The 23,291-nt window shown below is 33.4% G+C and overlaps 2 pseudogenes; both read right to left on the bottom strand.

Annotated features, from left to right (window-relative positions):
- Positions 1 to 4,748, bottom strand: LOC149260211 (potassium transporter 26-like; annotated as a pseudogene).
- A 674-nt stretch (positions 4,749 to 5,422) lies between these two features.
- Positions 5,423 to 6,073, bottom strand: LOC149260210 (histone H2A-like; annotated as a pseudogene).
- Between the last annotated feature and the right edge of the window lie 17,218 nt (positions 6,074 to 23,291).

Genomic DNA, 23,291 nt, shown 5'->3' with positions numbered 1-23,291 from the left:
CTAAGAGTAGTTACTTTCTTCAATTGTATTTCTGCTTGCATAACTTGTGTCATGTGAGGAGGAATGAGTTCCTCTAAGCTTGAGATAGTCTTTTACACTTTCAAAAACTTGGTTGATAAATTCAGATCCTTCAATGTTTGGGGCATCTTTGTAACCATATTGGGCTACACATTTATATACACCTTTTGGCTCTAGTTTTCCAACCATAAATTTCTCCGACAAAAGTATTGTCTTGACTGGAACCATTTTTATGGTGACAATGACAAGAACTTCATGTAGAGACCCCACATTCTTTACATAATGCTCAATAATCGGTGGTAATTCAGAAATAAGGTCACTGCAAAAGAAATGAATTCCTGGTATAAGTGAATTCACCCCGACAACCAATCCATTCAAACCTTCTATGATGAGTTTTCTCTGTGCTAAATATTTATACTTTTTCTACCTTCCTTATTTCCAAGAGAACATTACGGTCAAAAAAATTGTTGCAATGATGAAGGGACACCAACCACCCTGTGGCACCTTATTCAATACAAATGATAGATAAACTGCTTCAAAGATAGCAAAAAACAGAGTGAAGGGTGATATAAGAAAAACATGCATGTTCCAACCCACAAGCATGACCAAAATTTTTGCAATTAGGAAGGGACACCAACCTCCCTATGGAACCTTTTTCAATATAGATGATAGATAAACTCCTTCAAAGATAGCAAAAAACAGAGTGAAGGGTAGTATAAGAAAAACATGCATGTTCCAAACCACAAGCATGACCAAGGTTACTATGCACATCGTAATGAACATGACACCAACCACTGCAACCCATGCACCACCAAACACCTAAAATTATCCTTGGAAACTCAACAAAATCAATAAAAACTACGAAATTCGGTTGTCATAAATAAATTTGTATACTCTTACCATATGCATTTCCAAACTATGTTCCATCCCAGAATCCTATTACAATTGCAAGGTAGATAACCATGAGAACATAGTTAACTTCAGGTGAATAGATCTAACCCTCGTAATTTTGTGAGGTATGCACAATATTCACTCGAGGAAAGCAACTAAGAGCCATGGACTGTCTTATGATTGAGATTGTTTCTGTAATCAATGCTCGACTTGCTACAATGGTTGATAAAGTGGCAACAATGAACATTGGCCAATACACAGGTTGTGGTATTTCTTTGTAGAATGTACAGCCTATGTCCCCTAGGTTTTTAATCAAATAAGTCACTTGTCCCATATATGTGATAAGGAAAGATGGCCAAACCAACACACAAAAAAGCAAGCTGCACCAAAAAACCCAAATTTCTCATTATGGTAATAAAACTTAAGGAGGATGAAGCACACAGGTATGATGAAATACTGATAATTTTTTCGTTGACGTAGCTTGGACCTGGATTGATTTTCTTTCGAAATGGCCCAAGTCTGCAAACATGGCTTCTGCACCTGGATCCAGTCAGAACAAAGAACCGATGTTAGTGTTTCTATTTGTATAGCTTTAAAATAAATAATTGGGATGAAGTTATGAATTTTGTTTGAGAAAATAATTGGTATGTATTTATCAATTGAGTTAGAAAACAATACCAAGTATATTATATGATAAAATGAGACACATATCATCATGAGAATAATCAATACCTGTTATACATAAGACGACACCTCCAAGCATCACCCATCCTTATTTGTGATATTCATGAAAGTAATAATATATATAATATGGGTTGAATGCCTTCAATGCTCCAAAATAATATTTCACAATATTATACAGTCCGATCACGATGTTGGTCACGAACCAGGCGATCATTATGGTTGACACATGAAGCTAACTTTACTTGTACTGAGATTTTGAAAAAGGAACAGTAGTAACAGGATAAAAAATGACGAGTACAAAAACGCCTGCATGAGTTAACATACGGAAACAAAAATTATGTCAGGAAGTGGGATGCCATAATTCACGTTATACCCACAGATGATATCATGTTTATGATAGGGAGCTGCATCCCTCCTTCAAATAAACTAAACCATACTGGAAAACTTGATTACATCCAAATATACTCATGGAAGGCAAGCTAATAGTGTCTACTTCACATTCTTGTATCATCTTACCTTAGCTCATGTTACTATTCCTTGACTAAATTCCTTGCATAGCTCACATCACTGTAGGAATAAAAGGGCATCATAATTTGGAACAAAATCAACATGTGTGATGGAGCATTGAGTTGAGGTGCCACGTTGATACTAGTTTGACATGAAAGGATTTTTTGAGATACATTTATGGGCAGACCTGATTGTAGGAGTCAGTGCTCCAACCAATCACCATACAAGTGCCCATAAGAGATTTATTCAAGGTTAGTAACAATTACTATCATGATTCATCAGCGGCTAATGTTTAAATACTAAATTGAAAATTGTAGTTAATGCCAAATAATGTATACATTTTTTATGTCATTAGGCAGTAGCAACAACAGAACTAAGTTGTGGGTTCTATATTGGGAAAATTCGTATTGTGGAATTTGGGTTTTGCATGAGTATTGTTGTTTATAGAGAAAACGAGGTTATGAATAATGGTGGAGAGATGTTGTGCAATTGCATAGAATGCAATGATAGGTGGCTATGGTAAACATGGGTGTAATGACCAAACACTGAAACTATTTAATGCAATGCCTAAGCTAGATGAAGTTACATGGAGTTTTGTAATTTCAGGATATGCACAGAATGGGTAATGCCATGAGGCCCTAAATTTTTTTGGTCAAATGAAGGAGAGTGTTTTTAAGCCAAATAACTTCACCTTTGGCACCATTGTCAAGGCCTACGCTGGTAGTACAACTCCGGAATAGGGGAAGAAGATCCATGCTGACATTATTAAGAGTGGGTTTGAGGTAGATTTTGCTGTTGGAATCACCCTTGTTGGCAGGTATAAAAAATGTGGGAATGTAGATGATGGATGCCAAATGTTAGACCTAACCACAAGATAAAACAACATCAGCATCATTAGTTAAGTAGAAAAGATAAGAATAAAGATGCATACTTTTGTAGGTGTTTTTCCATATTCAATATTCATGACATATAGCTTGGAATTAGATTGATTTCCTGTTGAAATGGCCCAATTATGCAAACATGCCTCAACAGCTGGATCCAGTGAGAGCAAAGAACTAATGCTAGTGTCTCTATTTGTTTAGCTTTAACATAAATAATTGGGATGAAATTATGAATTTTTTTTTAGAAAATCGTTGGTATGGATTTATCAATTGAGTTAGAAAACAGTTCCAAGTATACTATATGATAAAATGAGGCACATATCATCATGAGAATAATCAATACCTATTATACACAAGACTACACCTCCAAGCATCACCCATCCTTGTTTGTGATATTCATGAAAGTAATAGTATATATAATATCGGTTGAATTCCTTGAATGCTCCAGGATAATATTTCAAAATATTATACAGTCCTGTCACGACATTGGTCACAAACCAGGCAATCATTATGGGTGAGAACATGAAGCTAACTTTACCTGTACTGAGTTTTTCAAAAACGAACAGAAGAATTTTTCCCAGAAAAAAAGAGCTTTCGAACGGGTAGAATCTCTACCTCTCAAACCCAAGATGGAGGTGTTGGCAACAAAGCCACCATCATAACAACAATCAGAAAAATTTTCTGAGTCGTTGCACTCTTCTCAAGCAATTCCTTTGTCTTCGAGTTTATAGCATTTCCAACATTTTGCATACTGAAAAAATTCAATCTAGTATATGATGCAAGGAGCGTCAATTGCTTGCCATTACTTTTTTCAAGGTTGACAACCCCTGTATTCTTTGCTAGTTCAAGGTGTTGCTGGAGAAACACCTTATGAAATTTCTGAGTTGGTAGGAGTACTTAACTAAAGAAAATTGAATTGAAGATGTGTTTCGTCAGACTCGATTTAAAATACAACCCACACCCACAGAGGATCAACAGGAAAATAAAATTGTCGTTCCCATCATGTGCTTCAAAAAGTCGATTGTATTGAGACACCAAATTAAAAAATTACATGTCAACAAGGGTGTTTGGTTAGGAAAGAGGTGTGTTATATGCTCCTGCCAACGTTCGAATCTTAGAGACATGTTTCGCCCCTCGAGGCCAGGGGACATCTTTTGAAGCAAAACATGACAAGCAACCAAGGCCAGAGAAAAGTCTGGGGAAACATTATAATAGAAAAGATACACACCCATGGTTTCTAACAAAATGGATCTTTAGAACTGTATCTCGTAAGAAGGCTACATTAAATAGTAATATATTCATATTAGCCATGGGTTCAATTTCGACACAGTAATGAAAGTAAGCATTTTGTCTAATATAAATAATTAATTATCAGCACTATAATTGAGTTTAGAAGAATTTTTCCCAGAAAAAACATATCTTTCGAACAGGTAGAATCTCTACCTCTGAAACCCAAGATGGAGGTGCCAGCAACAAAGCCACCCATGGGTCCATTCCAGAAGTCCTTCTCTCAAAATTTCTCAACCATGTGATTCGTCAATGCAAAGACCCCTTAGATTGCAGCAAATGTGAGACCATAACTCCCTATAAGTTGCATATTATTGATTAAACCTGAAAGGGTTCTCCTTTCAACCTTCGGCACATCATACCATCTGGCCACCATACCTCCTCAGACATACCCCCAACGAAACCACTCATCGTGCCACTGAAAGTCTTAAACGTTAAACCAGGGGTGTCTTCCATCCTTATCTTCTCTGTAGGATCCATTTCCACCAGTGTCTTTCCTTGCAAGATCCTCCAAAAATGGAAGTATTTCATATTAAAGCTGTAGATTATTAAAACCCTAGTTAAAGATTTAGGTTTGATTCCGAAAAAGGACTATATAGACAATTCCTTTGATTCCACTGAGAGGATAATGTAATTTATCCCCTGATTTTGTGAACGTGTACGCGTTAAAATGGAGCCATTCCTTTCACAGATTTAATTAGAACCCAAAAGGGCGTAATAAGAAAATTCCAAATTTCTGACCAAATGAATAGCAGTATTGTAATCAGTAGCCCTAGAATTTTAGAAATTAAAACAGGGATTATATTTTATAGTAAGCGAGAACCTGCGATTCACAAGAGGTTTTTGTGTTTCAAACATATAAAACTTGGCAAATGAACCACATAGAAAAAAGGATTTTAATCCAAATTATTCATTATACAAAAGGCATCGCCACCAGTCTCCAGATTAATTCCACACAAACAAAACAGGGAGAAACATGGCCATACAGGCACCGTGACCCATAAAACCTTCGAAGGCTACAACATTAGCATCAATGTCACACAAAAAAACCCAAAATCATGACACCTAGGCCCGCTGACAGTCAAATCAGACACATTCATATTCATGGCTATGGATGCTTACAAATACGACAAAACCCCAAAATCCAAATGCCACTAGGACTTCTTTGAGCCTTTAGCCTTCTCTCTCGACTTTTTTCCAGCTTTCTTGGGCAAGAGCACCTGGTGAATGTTTGGAATTACGCCTCCATGAGCTATGGTAACCTTCCCCAAAAGATTTCCCAATTCATTGTCATTTCTCACGGCCATCTGAATATGGCGGGGAATTATCCTATTCTTCTTGTTGTCTCTGGCAGCATTTCCTGCCAATTTAAGAACGTGGAACCGAAAAAAGAGCCCCAAAACTAAATGAACAAATTCCCCAAAATGAAACCCTTAACACCCCACGAAATAAATCCAATATCTTGTAAATCCCCAAAACCCTAACTCGAAAAGCACACTAATTGAAAAAAGCCACTCATGCAATCGAACCACCAAACAAATCGCTACATCATAGAACCAAATCAATGTGTTAAAAACATAATTCATATCAATATTTACCTCAACTGCTAGTTATTCAAGCACAGCTGCAAGAAAAATGGGGGCTCCAATCCCAACCCTCTTGGCATATCTGCCATTCTTCAGATACGTGGCGAGCCTTCCAACAGGAAATTGAAGGCCAGCCTTGACTGACTTCATGATGAGCTTTTTCTTGGATCCTCCCTTTTGGCCCCCTGCACCCTTCCCTGACTTAGCAGAGGTTTCCATAGGTAGCGCTCTATCAGTTTACAGCAATCTAGGAGTTACAGAGTACACAATAATGCAGATGCTATGAAGCAAAGACACACAAAAAGTTTAATTATTTGTTTATTTTTGCATTTCAGCCTCCACTCTGACAAAAATCAAATAAGCCACTTGTCCCGCATATGTAATAAGTAGAAATGGGTAAACCAACACATAGAAATCTTGAAGCAAGCTACACCAAAAAACCCAAATTACTATGCCTGAAATAAAACAGAGAAGAAGGGGAGCCAAATTATCTTTCCCACAACAACAGTTTCTTTAAGCCGGTCTGTCCTCCACCACGCCACCGACATCCGACTTGAAGCCTTCGATCGATGTAGAGAGTGAATGCAAATCAGATGATCAATTCCATTCCAGTCCAAGAAGCACTTAGAAGTATTACCGCGCGAGAGCAAGTGCGAGGTCTCAAGCACCTGGAAGTAGCGTAGCGTCGAGCGAGGGCAAGGGTGAGGTCGATCTGCTGGGTCACATCTCATTTTTATAATTTGTAGTTAAATCAATATGATGGGTAAGATTATCTTAATCGTCTATAATTTGTAGTTAAATCAATTGGATGGGTAATATTATCTTAATCATCTAACAATTAAATCAAAGGCTTAGAATTGTACACGTAACCCCAGAGGAAAGTTGATTTCAAAGGGAAACCCCTTACGGCGTAAATATTTTTAGATTCAAAGTTTATTGGTATGAAAGATAAAAACAAATGTCAAATCCTTGATTTGATTCTTACTTGATTTTGGCGTGTGCAAGTTACAAGAAATGTCATTGGAAAAGGATGGGAAGACAATGGAGAGCATGGATTGGATAGGATTCATTTTCTATTGGAGATCATTTATGCACTCGAGCCATCTAATTTTGAAATGTTTCTAGTAGGGATTGCTATGGTTTTTAATGTTGTAATTCTTTCACCTCATTGACCATTATTTTGTGCAAGAAAAAATATTAGGAATGCCACATAAGACATCGATGGAAAGGTAAATCAATTTATAAATGCAATGTCAATTCCAAGATATCGTCTTTGTATTGTTTGATTTTATTTTGAACATTTATTTTTATTTTGTTTTGTCTTTTAACTATGAAATTGAAAATACTAGGTATTATGTCCATTTAAACAACAACCAAAGCTTCAAGATGAAATTAGTATTACACAATATTGATTGAAATCCTTTTAGTTGTTTTTTGTTAAAATATTTCATGACTATTACAAAGTTTACTTTCATGTTATTATTTAAGCACATGTTGTTTATATACTTGACAAAGTTCATGGATTAGAGAATGAAATTTTGTTGCAAATATAATGACAAGGATTAGACATCACATCTCATATTATTTTGTTTCACAAGTTATCTACAACTTGATATTTTTAGCATGTAACTTAGTTGAGATGATTGTACCTTAAGCTTTCCTTGAAGGTTGAATACTAAGTTACTAAGGTGTTATTTCCTATGGTGATGTTTTATTTTTTTTGTTTATACAGGTCATCTGGCCACATAATAGCCACTATCGCCCAACTCAAGAAAACTTGTTTGAATTTCTCACTTTTATGGGGAAAAATAGCTTTGACATTGCTGATGTTAGCATTTATGTTGTATAAATATTTTATAGTCTACTTTAGTTTATATTCTAGCGTTCATCATCTTTCATGTATTACACAAAAACAACTCAGAACTGAATATTGATGGTACTAATCCAAGAATTGATGAAAGAGGAGAACAATATATATAACATTGGAGCGAAAAATGTGAAAAGATAGAGAGAGAACAAAACTCATCTAGTGTTACCCTTAGAGCCAATATGTATCGTACATAAGACACACACATAGAGAATGATGGTCAAGTCTTTCGAGTTGTTGAAATCACATGCAATTCCTTGGCAACACAATGATAATGCTTTGAAGTGATGAAACAAAATTTCATGTGTAAATTGTAGTCCAACCAATATTAAATTGGAAACTGATATTGTAATATTTTACATTTTATATAATATAGTTTATGTGATTGAAATTATTTATAGTTGTACTTTCTATAGATTAGTATTGTAATTAACATATGTAATTTTGCATTTTTATATTAGATGAACATGCACATTGTATGACACTTTTTTTAATTTAGTCACAAAATCATACTAATTAATTTATGTTGATTAATAATAATCACAAAAAATTAATCTAAAGCTACTAAATTAGTAGTTTATATTGATTAATAATAAACACAAATAAAATGAATATACAACTAAATTAGTTTTTTATAATGAGTATTAATCAAACTAAATGAAATAAATATTATCTACTAAATTATTTGGTTATATAATGAATATGAAACTACCAAGGAAAGATAAATGACTATTGCAAATGATAAATTTGTGATTACAAATGATGACTAAATGTTGCATATATATGACTATTAGTTGTTAATTTACAATATCTTATAACATGACCAAAATTTAATCATATTTCTTTTGTCATTAATTTGTTTCAAATGATGACCAATGTTTTCATATATATGACTATTAATATCTAATTTATAGTATTTTATAACACGACCAAAATTTAGTCATATTTCTTTGGTCATCAATTGTTTTCAAATCTTGACTAAAATTTTCATATATATGACTATTAGTAGCTAATTTACAATATCTTATAACACGACCAACATTTTGGTCGTATTTATTCAGTCATTAATTGGCTTACTCGGGTGAACATATAGTAGTAAATTTTGTTGTATATTTGGTAATTAATTGTGGAAATTAAACACTAAATAAATAACTAAATTAATGCCTAAATATACCACTAGACAATTTAATTGAGATAACCAATTAATCATTAATCTAAAAATGACTAAAATTTGGTCATGTTGTAAGATATTGTAAATTAGCTACTACTAGCCATTGAATGAAAAATGGTCATTTATATGAAAACTTTAGTCCTTTTTTTAGTAACTAATTAGTCATTTTGTACTAGTGAGAAAACTCATTCTTCACATCTTTTTTGTTGGTTCCATGGGTGAAATGTATATGTTGTGTGAAGTGCTTATGGAGCCTTGACTCTTGCTACACGTAATTCTTATTGCCTTTATTTTCTAGATAGGAAACTTGAAGAAGGGGTATGGCATCATCTTTCATTTGTTGTCTTTTCAATTCCTTTTAGGTTTGTTATGGTTTCCACCATTTCTAGTTCATTATACATTTTTAGTAATACTATGTCTAGTTTTTCTATAGTACTCATAAGATCTTGCAAATCATATTTGTTATGGCACATGAAACATGCTCTTTAATATAATAATGCAAGAGTTGTTTTGTCAGGGCAGGAAATAAAAGGTTGCATGGAAAAATTTCATGAAGAGTGATGGAATGACCACTTTTAATGGAAACATGTTTGCGAGATAATAGAAAATCACTTTATGTGCTTCTAAAATGAAAGAAGAAAAATATATATTAAGACTAGTTAGTTGATCGTAAGAAAGTATTAATTCCTACAATGTGTAGCAAATATGGATGAGCATTATGATCCAAAAGGTATTGGGGTTTTCTTGGTTTTTGAAATTTAAATTTTCATGATGTGAATGAATATAAAATAAGATAATAAACTTGATACATTTGGTGAGATACATTGAAAGGGGGTTGTAACTGACATAGTTTTAGAAAAAATTCCAAAATACCATTTGTTTAGCATATGTGACATTTTTGGTGGGTATGTGGAGATAGCATGTGAAAAATATTATATGGAGTAAATCTAGTTAAGGATGAAATTATTTATATTATTGCCGCTCATGAAGGATAGGTAGGGACAAGATGCAACCAATCAATCATTACATTAGTAGGACGGTTACTTACTCTCGACCCTAAGGATCATGGCATATTGGGAATTGTTACCCTCCCATATATATGGGTAACCATAGGAGCATTTTTTTATTCCATGATACAATTTTCTAGTGAGTTGGCATACATTGTTTATTGTATGCTGTCATTTTCTTTCCATTTATTTTGCACAAGTTATCTACAACTGGATATTTTTAGCATGCAACTTAGCTAGGAGGATTGTGCTTAAGCTTTTCTTGATGGTTGAATACTAAGTTCCAAAGGTGTTCTTTTCTATGGGGATGTTTTATTTTCTTTAATTATACAGGTCATTTGGCCATAGTGGCCACTATTGCCCAACTTAAAAAAACTTATTCAAGTTTCTTGTTTTTTGGAGGAAAAATGGCATTGGCATTGCTAATTTCCAGGTGTCATATAAATAATTTAGGTCTATTTTATTTTATATTCAAGTTTTCATTGTCTTTCATGTCTTATTCTCTAAATTATATCTTCTTTGATTTTCGAAAGAGGAACTTGTTGTTGTTTGTAAGAAGCAGGAATTGAAGAAAGAGGGTAGCAATAACATTGGAGTGACAAATGCAGAAAGAGAGAGAGAGAATAGAACTAGTCTAATGATACCCTTAAAGCCAATACCCCACATGAGACACATATAGAGACTCATGGTCAATTATTTAGAGTTGGTGAATTGACCTGAAATGCCACGCGAACACAATGATAATGTTTTGAAGTGATGAAACAATATTTTTATGTGTAAATTGTAGTACAACCAATATTAAGTTGGAAAATCATGATGTAAACTTCAAATTTAATATAATATAATTTGTGGTTGAAATTATTTTTAGTGGTATTTGATATTATTTAGCATTACAATTAACATATGCAACTTCATGTTTTCATATTAGATGAGCATACAAATTGTATGACATGTTTTAAATTTAGTCGCAAAATAGTACTAATTAATTTATGTTGATTGATAATGAACACATAAAATCAATCTAAAGGTACTAAATTCGTAGCTTAGATTGATTAATGGTGAACACAAACAAAATTAATATTGGACTAAATTGGTTGTTTATAATGATTATTAATGAATGTAAATGAAATTAATATAAACTACTAAATAAGTCATTTATAACGAATATGAAACTACCAAAAAAAGATAAATGACTACGTCAATGATAAACGTGTGATTATAAATGATGACTACATTTTACATATATATGACTATTAGTAGCTAATTTACGTTATCTTATAATACGACAAAAATTTAGTTGTATTTATTTGGTTGTTAATTGGTTTGAAAGGATAAATAAAATTTTCGTATATATGAATAATAGTAGATAATTTATAGTATCTTATAATGCGACCAATATGTTGGTGAAATCTATTTTAAATTAATGACCAAATTTTTGACTAAATATATTACTAGATGATAAAATTGAGACAACCAATTAATGAGTAAGATAAGCACAACTAAAAGTTGGTCGTGTTATAAGATATTCTAAATTGGCCATTATTGGTCATTGACTGAAAAATCATCATTTAAATGTAAATGTTAGTTGGCTTTTTAGTAACTAATTAGCAATTTTATACTAGTGTAAAAGCATCGAAAGGGCTGAAAATAAAGAAAGAACTTAGAGATTAAACTTCCAATATGCATCTCCCATTCATCCAAGGGACAATGGATAAGATTGTTCGGATCCTAAATAATCAAAAGGTTCCTTCAATCTTTGGGGCCCTGAAAACCATTTGAATCTCAATTAGATCTCTTAAGGACCCTATATACCCTAAAGATATGAAATTTTTCTATGTCATCCCATTTTCCCATGGGACTTCCTACATTGGAGAAACTTGCTAGTCTATAAAACATAGGATTCACGAGTATGTAGCTGACATCAAGCATGGAATGACTCGCTCCTCCGCATTGGAAAAACATGCCAAGGACACAAAACACCATATATATATATATATATATATATATATATATATATATATATATATATATATATATATATATATATATATATATATATATATATATATATATATATATATATATATATATATATATATATATATATATATATATAGATAGATAGATAGATAGATAGATAGATAGATAGATAGATAGATAGATAAATAGATAGATAGATAATATGCCCAATTCATCGCTTATATTGATCATTTCCATCATTAGAAATTGAGGGAGGCTATTAAGATTGAAAGAAAATAAAATACTCTTAATAGAGATGATGTTTGGATAATTAATAATTGTTGGATCACTACCCTTTATTCTTAGTTTTATTTATCTGTCTATTTATTGTAAGATCATATTTATGTTTTATTTTAATTTAATTTAATTTAAGTATGCATTAAGATTTTTCTTTATTCTTAATTTATAATTTCGTTTATTAAATTAATTTTTATTTCCCTATATATTATACCTTTTAATATTTCTTTTATTTGAGTCTCCATATTATTCTTTAGTTCTTATTATTCTATAGTTTTATTTATTTATTACGGGACATTAGTTTACTTATATATATTTAATTAATATTAGGTTTGACTATTATAGAATTTTAATTATTTATTTATCTAGATATTTTTGTTTATATATATATATATATATATATTCGAATCGTTATGGAACAATTTTCTATCCTTTTGATATTTTCAATAAGATAAAGTACCCTCCACCCCGCGAGAAAAAATACATACTTAAATTTTAAAAATCTTAATTATTTTTAACATAGTCACTTTATAACACAGCTGATCCACATCACAAATCTTATAAGAAGCATGATATATAAAATCTATATAAAATCCATGAGGACCACTCCAATTATAATATGTGATAAACCATTGAGACCCAACATAACAATTAATGCACCACTATAGATATATCACTTCAAGATGAATCGCAAATTGGCAGAACGCAAGGTGCTCCATTCACTTTTGATCTTCTAACTACAATGAAGCTCTTTATTAAAAGGCACGAATTTAATAAAATAATGACAATGAATAAAACAAAGGAAAAGCACAATTAGTAAATCATCAGTCGAGCCCACTCCAGTGCCACATCATTCCTCGCAATTTCACTATCACAAAAGGCATTTGGTCATTTCGATTATCCTTCGCTCCAAACCCCGCTTGCGATATTATTATCAATGCATCGTGGAATTTCGATACCCAAACCGCCGATATAAAGGTATCGCTATCGCATATCGGGAAAACAGAAGGAAACATGTTTTAGATTACCATTTGTAAGGTTCTTGTGATGCAATCTATTAATGGAACAATAAATTGTCACGTGAAGCCATGATTTCAGTTATTAACAACTTCTAACATTATTTATGATGTAAATACCCAAGGTGATTTAATGGTCTATATATAGATATTTCATATTTTTCGCATTTAAACTATATTCTCCATCATTTCAAACCTTGTATGTTCAAATTCTCCCACATTTCAAACCTATTGTTCTTCATTTCTCTTTTATTCCAATTGTAGGTTAAACGTGAGAAGAAATAGTGTAACACCATCACCAAAGCAAAGAAAGGAAAGAAAGCCATGGAAGATTCACAACCCACATGTTCTTCTTTCGATGTAACAGAAATGCCCCCACTTTTCTTGGACACTACGTGCATGATAGAAAGTCGAACATACTCATGGGAAACCATGTATCAATTGCTTGAAAGTGAAGGACCCAAGGTAATTCAAAGAGTGATGATAGCGAACGCTGCTTCATCTTCTGAACCCTCCAACTATGAAGATGCCAGCTCTTCTTTTCACAGGATCGTTGCACGACCCAAGATACTTCCCTTTACCAATATGATGAAATGGATAATTGAGAACATCAATATCACCAATAGGACATTCCTCACTTTAAGAAAAAATCATCGGGCCTTTTACAGATCAAGATTTGAAGAAAATGTACCATATACCCAACCCACATAAGATGTATTACATAGATTTCCTCCAACATTTTGCAAGCGAGAATGAGGTGGAGTATTATCCAATTAAGAGATGGAGTCCTACCCAAACAAACACAAACATGAAAAGTTGGGTATGTACTCTCTATCTTCTCTAGCTCGTCCCTATTCTTATATCCAAGCCCATTTTTATAAAAATTGCCAAGGATTCATGCTACCAATACACTAAGACATTTTTTATAAAAGAGCCCCAAGACTGTACGAAGGGCAAAAATTGATTTCATACCAATAGGAAGGTGATTTGGTTAAGAGCTATTTACCTATGTTAGAGTCTATGGAGGTCTAGCACCTCCTCATGTTCTGCCATTATATCTCCCTAATAAACTACTCGGTAGGGAGATTCCTTATCAAACTATAGGGGATGGATTGACAAAGACCCTAAAGGAAGCCAAGAAATATCCTTAGCCTTCATTCCCTACAAAATATGATATTACATGTTTAATTCTTGATACTATGCCTAACAGATAGTTCAATCCAAATAAAGTAGCACAGAATGTCACTACCCAAGTAAAAATTAGGCAATTTAGTCATGAAAATGATGACTATGATGACCTACCTTAACTTTACGAGATATTTTCACAAGTACAACACTTGGCTCATTGAAATTGAATCAAGAAATGGTAGCAAAATTAATAGAATATAGAGAAAGAAGACTGCAAAACATCCCTTGGGATCCATTGAGGATTCCTCAATCGATTTCCCAAGAAGAGCCAGATTTAGAGAAGTGTTCAGAGCAAGGTTCAGAAGAGGATTCAGAGAAAAATTCAGAGAAGAATTTAGAACAAGACTCAGAGCAAGTTTCTAAATATATTTAAGTGGAAGATAAATCCACATAAATTCATACTGATAAAACACCCTTCAATAATGAACTGGATGAAGCTTAGAAATAGTTTGATCAACAACTTAAAGTACAATAATGGACATAGAATATTAAGATGTATAAAACATTCAGCATGACCCAGAACACTTGAGAGAGATCATTTACTAATAGGGATTTTGATAAAGATGTTACTACAAAATAAATTGAAATCATCTCGGCATTCCCTTCACACAAAATTGTCCTTAAAGTGGAAGAAATACATCCTCTTGAGGTGTTTTACAGTCCCAAACATTAGGTTGTTACGAAAATACATAGGAAAAGAAGAATAAGAGAGCCATCATGAACAGTCATTCCCAGTTATATACCAATGGAGATAGTATGGAAGGATACACAAACTTATCCTTCACAGAATTTAACAAGGTTGTCATAGTTTGCATGTGCTTATGCATCTGCTACGATTGATAAAGAAGCAGAAATTTGACAACTAATCAGGGAAAAGGAAGAAATAATTCAATAGTTGGAACAACAAATGGTAGAGGAAAGGCAAAGTATTGATCAACAAGTCAAGACACAATTGTCTCAACTCGAGTAGAGCTTTCATAAATTAAACCTCCAACATCAGGAAAACATTAGTACTAAGGATACTCAAATCCAGTAGCTCCAATTTTCACTTGATCAGATGAAGGACTATCCTAAAGTGGAATAATTTATAAAGGAAGCATTATAATTAAACACTCTATTATCAAACAAAAAAGCGATTTTCTGTGAGATGTTATCAATCATCAATCCACTATTTGTTAAAAGTGATTCATTGATGAATCAATCATCCGATCTAATGATGACTTTCAATGAAATTGATTAAAAAATCTCAAGATTTATAACATGGGAGGATACACCAGAAGGAATAGCAGTAGCCCTTTCCAAAATAGATGAATCTCACTAGGAAATCGTCTTTACACATTGGGACATTCAGTTGAAAAAGGTAGAAAGAGCAGTCTCCAAGGAAAATGATGATGCTAATAACATCATTGAAACATCAATGACAACCTACATAATTCAAAATTGATTCAAGAATTACTACCTTGTAGTATTCCTGATATTAAAGTTGTAGAAAGGAAATGGCAGGAAATTTCAAAAGAAAAGGAAGAAGCAATTAAAAAGTTAACAAAACTTGATTGGGACATGTACTGGAAATATCTAGTGGAAACACACAATCAGTGGCTAATGCTCTACTTCCTTGATGACTCATCCACTCATATGCTTCCTACAATTTCAGATGCAGTGTACACCGGACAACTATGTATGAGGACAGGTCAGCCCCTTGAAGTTAAGCCAATGATGAATATTTATGAGCTCAAGTAGCAAACGAAAGAATAGACACAATTGCATTGATGGGTTCATCATTTCAACAACTTCTATTTATGTCCTATCTTATTTTAAGGAGAGTTGTTGCAACTTCCTCATCACTTTTTACGTATTGTCTATTTTTATACTTTATTTTTTATATAAACCCTTTCATGTCGACAAAGAACGGGTCTCCAAATTTTATAAGGAAATAATTTGGAAGCTTTCACTTCTATACTTTTAAGTTTATCTTAGTATAATGACTAGATCAAGGTCTTGAAATTTTGTAAAGGAGGCTTTGGAAGATTGAACTTTTTTACTTTTGAAACAATCTTAATGAGAAATACTAGACCAAAACTAATTCTTTGATGAGCAGAGTAACATGCATCGTGTACTTTTATCATTGTATTTATGTTTTGTTTACGAATTGATACTCATTTCTCTTTATATCGTTTATTATATGTATCCTTTCTAAGGCAGTTTTGCATTAACTCACTTATAAACATGTTATAATTGTCATCTTTAATACATAAAGAAGCGATTTGTTAACGTTATTTTATTGCGATACAATTTCATCAATTATTTTGATTAAATATCTAATCAAAATAATTATCTTAAATTCTTTTCATTTTTGTAAGTGTTTGATTAATCTTTATTATCAATGCATTAAGGACAATCATTTGAAATTGCATAAACATAAGTAACCCCAGTAGTAAATATATTAATATACATGTATTTCTATTTATAAATCACCCCCATCTATTACATAGTTTTTAGTTAAGAACACTCTATCCATTCTATGACATGTTTATTGGAAATTTGATCCCATTATATCTAGTGAGAGCCACAATTCCGAATGGAAAAGGGACAATATTCAAGTCCCCGAACAGGTGCTTATCCCCCATGTTGTTGCAGCGAATTTTCAGACCTCAACATTTTGGCACTAGAAGTAGGGCCTTTGACTATGAATGGAAAAAATAACTCTAACTAAATTAAAAACCCGTTCCAAGAGTCACTCCCCCTCAAGACCACCCCCAAATTCTATATCTTCATCTAAAACTCCTATTTCTAGATAAGAAGTTGGGAAATTACCTTCTAAACCTCCTAGAACATTTCCGGAAGTACTCTCTTCAGATTATAAGCTAGAATCACCTGAAGTCAAGACTTTAATAAATAAATTATGAGAAATTTCTATTTCATTAGAAAATCATGTGTCATCTCAAGCTTTTGAAGGAAGTGCAACTTCTATTTTACAACCTACTCGAATTTTAACTCGTTCTCAGAGTGAGAATATTTGGATTCCTCCATTTGAGCTTCCTCTTCCTTTTTTTTGGAAAAAGACTAAGAAATTTGAGTCAAAAACATCTATCAGTGAAATTTATTCAAATTCACCACCACAAACTCCTTATTTCCCTCCATTCACTGCTATTAATTTGCCTTCTTCTCAAAGTACTTGTGCCAGTTCATCCAGCACTAATACACAACCTTCCTCTTCTTCGACACAATCAACCTTGATGACCACCTCTTCCCAAACATAAATAATGGCAGGAAGACAACAACAACAACCCCCATCCATAGTCATACCATGAGCCAATCTAGGAGCCATGCAAATATGATAACCTCTCCATGTTTTACCTATAAATCCTAAAAGGTAGCTACCAAAATTTAATCCTGATGATGGATTACATGCTGAAGAGAATCTCCACAATTATAAGTTAGCCATCAATATTAATCGAGTAGTTGAAGAAGACTATGTCATAAGATGTTTTCCCTACACTCTTCAAGGGTCGACAGGTTCATGGTATTTTTCATTACCGCCATGATCTATTACTAATTGGGACACGTTCGAGGAATAATTTATAGCTAAATTTGGTGATTATCACACAAATACGCCCCTTATTAATTATCTTTCTAATTTGAAAGCAAAATTAAGTTAAAAGATCAAAGATTTTAATTCCAGATTTAATAAATTGCTAAACAAAGTCCCAGCTACATCAAGCCCTGGTGTTGATGTAAAAATTGAATGGTACATTTCCTCTCTAACTTACAATATAGTGATTTTTGTGGATAGAGCCAATAAGGCTACTTTAATAGAAAACATGAACGAAGCCATGTCTATAGAAAAGATAATAATTTCATTAGAAAAGAACACTGCCCAAGAAGAAATAAAAATGAATAAGGGTACATTTAAGGATGAATCAAAGAAGAAATCCCCTATGGATCCCATCAATCTTGAAGGCTCACAAAATGTCCCTGAAACCATGTCTAATAAGATGGTAGAAATTAAGAAATAGGTATTTGAGTCCTCTTCTAAAAATCCTTTTAGATCATTCAAGGGAAATTAGACATCTAATCCTCAACCTCCAAATACAATAGCTAACGATGAGTCTGATTTGGATGAAGATGATGAAGAAACAACATTATCTACTAATGAATCTGAAGATGAAAAATTGGTTGAAGTACATGACATGTGGAATTTTATCCTACCTTCTTCTGATAATGAAGATGAGAAAGAAGATTTACCCATTAGCACTAGGAGTAAAGTCCCTACTGATTATGTACAATCAACCCAAAATAAAGAGTCTTCAACCTCTACTACCAAGGATAAAGTGGTCAATAAAAACACTTCTTCTACATCTCCTCAACCGACCCCATCATCATCTAATCCTCCATCCTTATCTGAAACCTTGGTAGTTGCATATACTATGGAATATAACATAGTGGAGGACATGAAGAAAGCTAGAGAAAATATCTCTCTTGGTCAGCTCAGTAAGCTTAAACATCAGCGAAATATTTTACTCAAATAATTGAATGTAGTTCCCGCTTCTCCTATTCCTATTGTTGTTATATCCAAATATTCTAGAGGAATGGGTTAGCCTCCTAATGATTCATCAAACAAGGTTGATTCCATTGATGTTATCTTAATTTGTGATAGATATAACTCACACACTCCCCCTTTCCTCTTGAATTATGAAATCATTAATAAAAATATGAACAACTTCTTAATAGACTCAGGGGGTTCTTTAAACGTAATGCAAAGATCATTCTGTACAAAAATAAATGTCTCACCCCAAAAGTCTATTGTTCACATTGTCCAACTTGATAGAAAACAAATTGATGTTTTAGGGGAAATGAATTTAGTCAACATTAGACTCTCTTATAATCCAAAAGTTTGTCAAGTAATCGACATACTAGTTGTTGATATTCCTGAATTTTATGGTTTGATTCTTAGTAGGGATTGGTACAAGAAGCTTCATGGTTATTTGCAACAGACTGCTCTCATAGCTGGTTCCCTTACAATGGAAAGCTAAATCAAATCAAAATTGACCGAGAAAAACATTTGAAGCATATAGTAACTGATTTTGAAGATGAAAATGAACCAATAGATTTTAACAATACACCATTGGAAACTACTCCATTGAGTCAGTTTTTAGGAAATTTCAATGCAAAAGAGTCACTTTTTTGGATAACTCTATTACTTTTCCGATTGAGAACTGTTCTCAAACATATTATTCCAAATTTATAAATCTTGTAGATAAATCATTAGTTATATATTTATTTTAGACATTAGATTTTGATGGGTCTAAATCGAATGATTGTGTGGGAGGCAGTTGTAGATTAATTAGTCCAGAAGGAGAAAATAAATGTTAGCATGTAGGTTGGAATTTGAATGCACTAACAATACTGCTAAATATAAGTCACTGATCGAAGGTTCGTATAAAGAAATAGGTCTTGATATCACATATATTTATGTATTTGGGGATTATGAAATTGTTATCAAATAGGTAAGAAACACCATGTTTGTCTCTCTAGAAACTTAAAACATTACCAATCATTGGTTCAGGACCTTACTTCACATTTTTTAGCATTTAATATTTCTCTTATTCCTAGACTTCAAAATGCAAGTGCTGACATTCTATAGAAGGCTACAATCCAGATAGGTTTTCTATAGAATTAACTTTTCAACCATCAATTCCTGATAATATCACCAATTGGCAGGTGTTTAGTAACGATGAAGATATCCTAATAATTTTAACATCCGAAGGATCATATGATGATCATATAATTGATGAAACCGAACATGACAGTCATTTGAAACAAAAATCCAATGAAAATCCCATACCTAAATCTATGGTGAATCTTGAAGATATTTATTATCTAAAATGCAGATTTAAGAAGGTTGCTAATTCTAAACTCCAAATTTAAATATTAATGTTTGAACTAGTAAACATTGGAACTGATATCAAACCCGAAAACATCAATTTAGGACCTGGTCTCTAACCTCATGAGAGATTATCCTTCATTCATTTATTAAAAAGTATAAAGGTATATTTTTTTGGACCTACGACGATCTTAAAACACATGATACCTCGACTATACAACACACCATCCCGATGATGTCTAATGACAAACCAGTAAAAAAAAATTTAAAGAAAAATCACCCCAATCTAGAAAGCCAAATCAAGTATGAGCTAAATAAACTCCTTAAATCCAAGATTATCTTTCTTGTTAGGAATTAAAAATGGGTTTCATACTTAGTACTTGACAGGCAGAAAAATGGTGATATTTGTATTTGCATAGATTTTAGAAATCTCAGTAAAGATTGTTAGAAGGACAATTTCCCATTACTGACCATAGAACAAATACTACAATTAGTAGCTGGTTCCGAATTAATGTGTTTTCTTGATGGTTTTTAGGGTATAACCAGATCATGGTCCACTCAAATGATAGGTTAAAGACTACGTTCAAGACTAAATGGGGATCCTATGCCTATCTGAAAATGCCTTTTGGTTTAATAAACATAGGGGCAACCTTGCAACCAGCCATGGGCATAGCCTCCAAGGGTATGATAAATAAAATTGTTGTTGTTTAATTGGATGACATAACTGTTTACTCCAAGAAAAGAAGCAACCATTTGCATGAATTGAAATAGACCTTTGAACGTTGCAACAAGTATGGAAGTTCACTAAATCCAAATAAACCTTATTTCACTCTAAATCAAGGAAATATTTTAGGGTCTATTGTATCCAAAAATGGCATATGTATTGATCCTCATAGAATATTTCTTGTTGGCATTATGATTCAAGTGTTGTCCTTGATGGCAACTCACTCAGAGGATGGTACAGGTGCTCAGAGGTTGGTACAGGTGATGGCAACTTAATCAGAAGACAGATCTCAGTACAACATGCCAAGGAAGCTCATACACGCCGTTTCGTTAAGCCCAAGTCGCGTGTACACGCTAGTTAGATTCATAAAAAGCGCGTGCATGTGGAAAGGTTCCTTTGGTCCATGGTGGTTAGTCCTTGGAAGTTGTGCCTATGATTTCGGACCATTATGTCTCGACGGGCGTGTCGATCCCTAGTTTTGAAGTTGATGGTATTGTGTTACTATGGTTTTGGCTCTTGGTATTGAACTAGGCCTAAGACTATATAAGGAGAAGAAGATCATTAGGCAAGATCATCTTTCGACAAGGCTTGAATATCTAAGAGAGAAAGAGATCTGATATGCAGGTTCTGGGTTGCTTGATCTAAGCCAAGGAGAGATCACATCAGTTGATGGAAGAATAGATCTAAGGATAGATCGGGATCTAATGGTTTGAAATGCACTATCATGATATGGTTGATTATGCGTATTTCTAGATCTGCATATCGTCGCAATGTTACATTTTGGATCTAACTAATGTCTGGTACAGCTGCAAATTGAGAAAGTTTATTTTTAGATCTGTACGCAGGTTGGCTTCGGTAAAAGCGCGTGTATACGCGGGTTTTGCTCATTGAAGTAGCGTATATCTTTTGAAGCTTGATTTTGGGTTTACAGTGGGGTCTGACTGTTATTGCAGAGTTCTGTAGACTGCTCTGTGTTCTGGTAACTGGTGATTGACAGGGTTCAGTGGTTCAGTGATTCAAAGTTTGGTTATGCTTCAATGATCAGTTGTGGAAATTGAATGATTTGTGGTCTTCAGATTGTAATATTGTGCTTCAGGAATATCCAAGTCTGAAAATGTATGAAAAGTGATATCTGAAAGAAGGAAGATTGTAGGTCAGCACCTACGTACTAGTATCTTGGCTAGTACAAGAGCAAAGGGGGTTGGAGCTCCCTTCCAAGGAAGTTTGGAGAACGAGAGAAGGTTGTAGCCTTCTGCAGGTTGTAGCCTGCGTACTGGTATAAGGCTGCACCAGTACAAAAGATTGTAAACTGAAGTTTCATATTAAAGAAAGATAGAGACAACTTGCAGCAGGTGGTTTTCACCCACATTGGGTTTCCACCTTATATCTTGGTGTTCATGTGTGTGGCTTTTTATCTGTTCTGTTATACTGCACATGTTTACTGTTAATGTGGTGAATAATGCCCTGATGCACTTAATTGAAGAATAAGTTAACTAAATTGTGAGTTTTCTTCTTATACGCTGTTTTTACTTCGTCACAGTAGCGTGTACACGCTGGTTCACTTAACTGAAGTAGCGTATATGTTTCTGAGCATTTAAAAAGTTTGATTAATCTGATAATACTGATTCACCCCCCCCTCTCAGTATTATTTCCAACAATTGGTATCAGAGCAGGTCCTTCAGAGAAGCTTGATCGCTTGAAGGAAGATCATTCATCATGAGCAACTACGAGAAAGAAGCATCAATCAGGCCACCGGTTTTTGATGGAACAAATTTCAATTATTGGAAGGTAAGAGTTACTGCATATCTTCAATCTCTTGGTACAGAAGTTTGGGACATTGTAGAAACAGGCTATGCTTTTCCTTCAGCTACTCCTACAGATCCAGCTGAGAAAAAAGCATATGAAACAAATGCAAAAGCAGTCAGTACTCTATTAGGAAGTATATCTCAAACAGAATTCATGAAGGTCATGCACTTCAAATCAGGAAAAGAGATATGGGACAAAATGATCACTAGCTATGAAGGAGATGAACAGGTAAAGGAAGCTAAACTTCAAACTCTCAGGATTCAATATGAGACCCTCAAGATGTATAATGATGAAAGTGTGGCTAATTATTTTCTTCGGGTAGATGAGATTGTTAATTGTATGAAAAATTTGGGTGAAGAAATAAAAGAGACTATAGTAGTTCAAAAGATTCTAAGATCATTATCCCCCAAGTTTGAATCTAAAGTATCTGCAATAGAAGAAAAGGAAAATCTCAAAGTTCTCACTATGTCTCAGTTACATGGAATTCTAACTGCTTATGAAATGAGAAAGGGAGGTCC

Source organism: Pinus tabuliformis, chromosome 6 (genome assembly GCF_031772625.1).
Source record: "Pinus tabuliformis cultivar Carrire ecotype Pingquan chromosome 6, CPIR1, whole genome shotgun sequence".
NCBI lineage: Eukaryota > Viridiplantae > Streptophyta > Pinopsida > Pinales > Pinaceae > Pinus > Pinus tabuliformis.
This window is presented reverse-complemented; position numbering and strand designations above follow the sequence as displayed.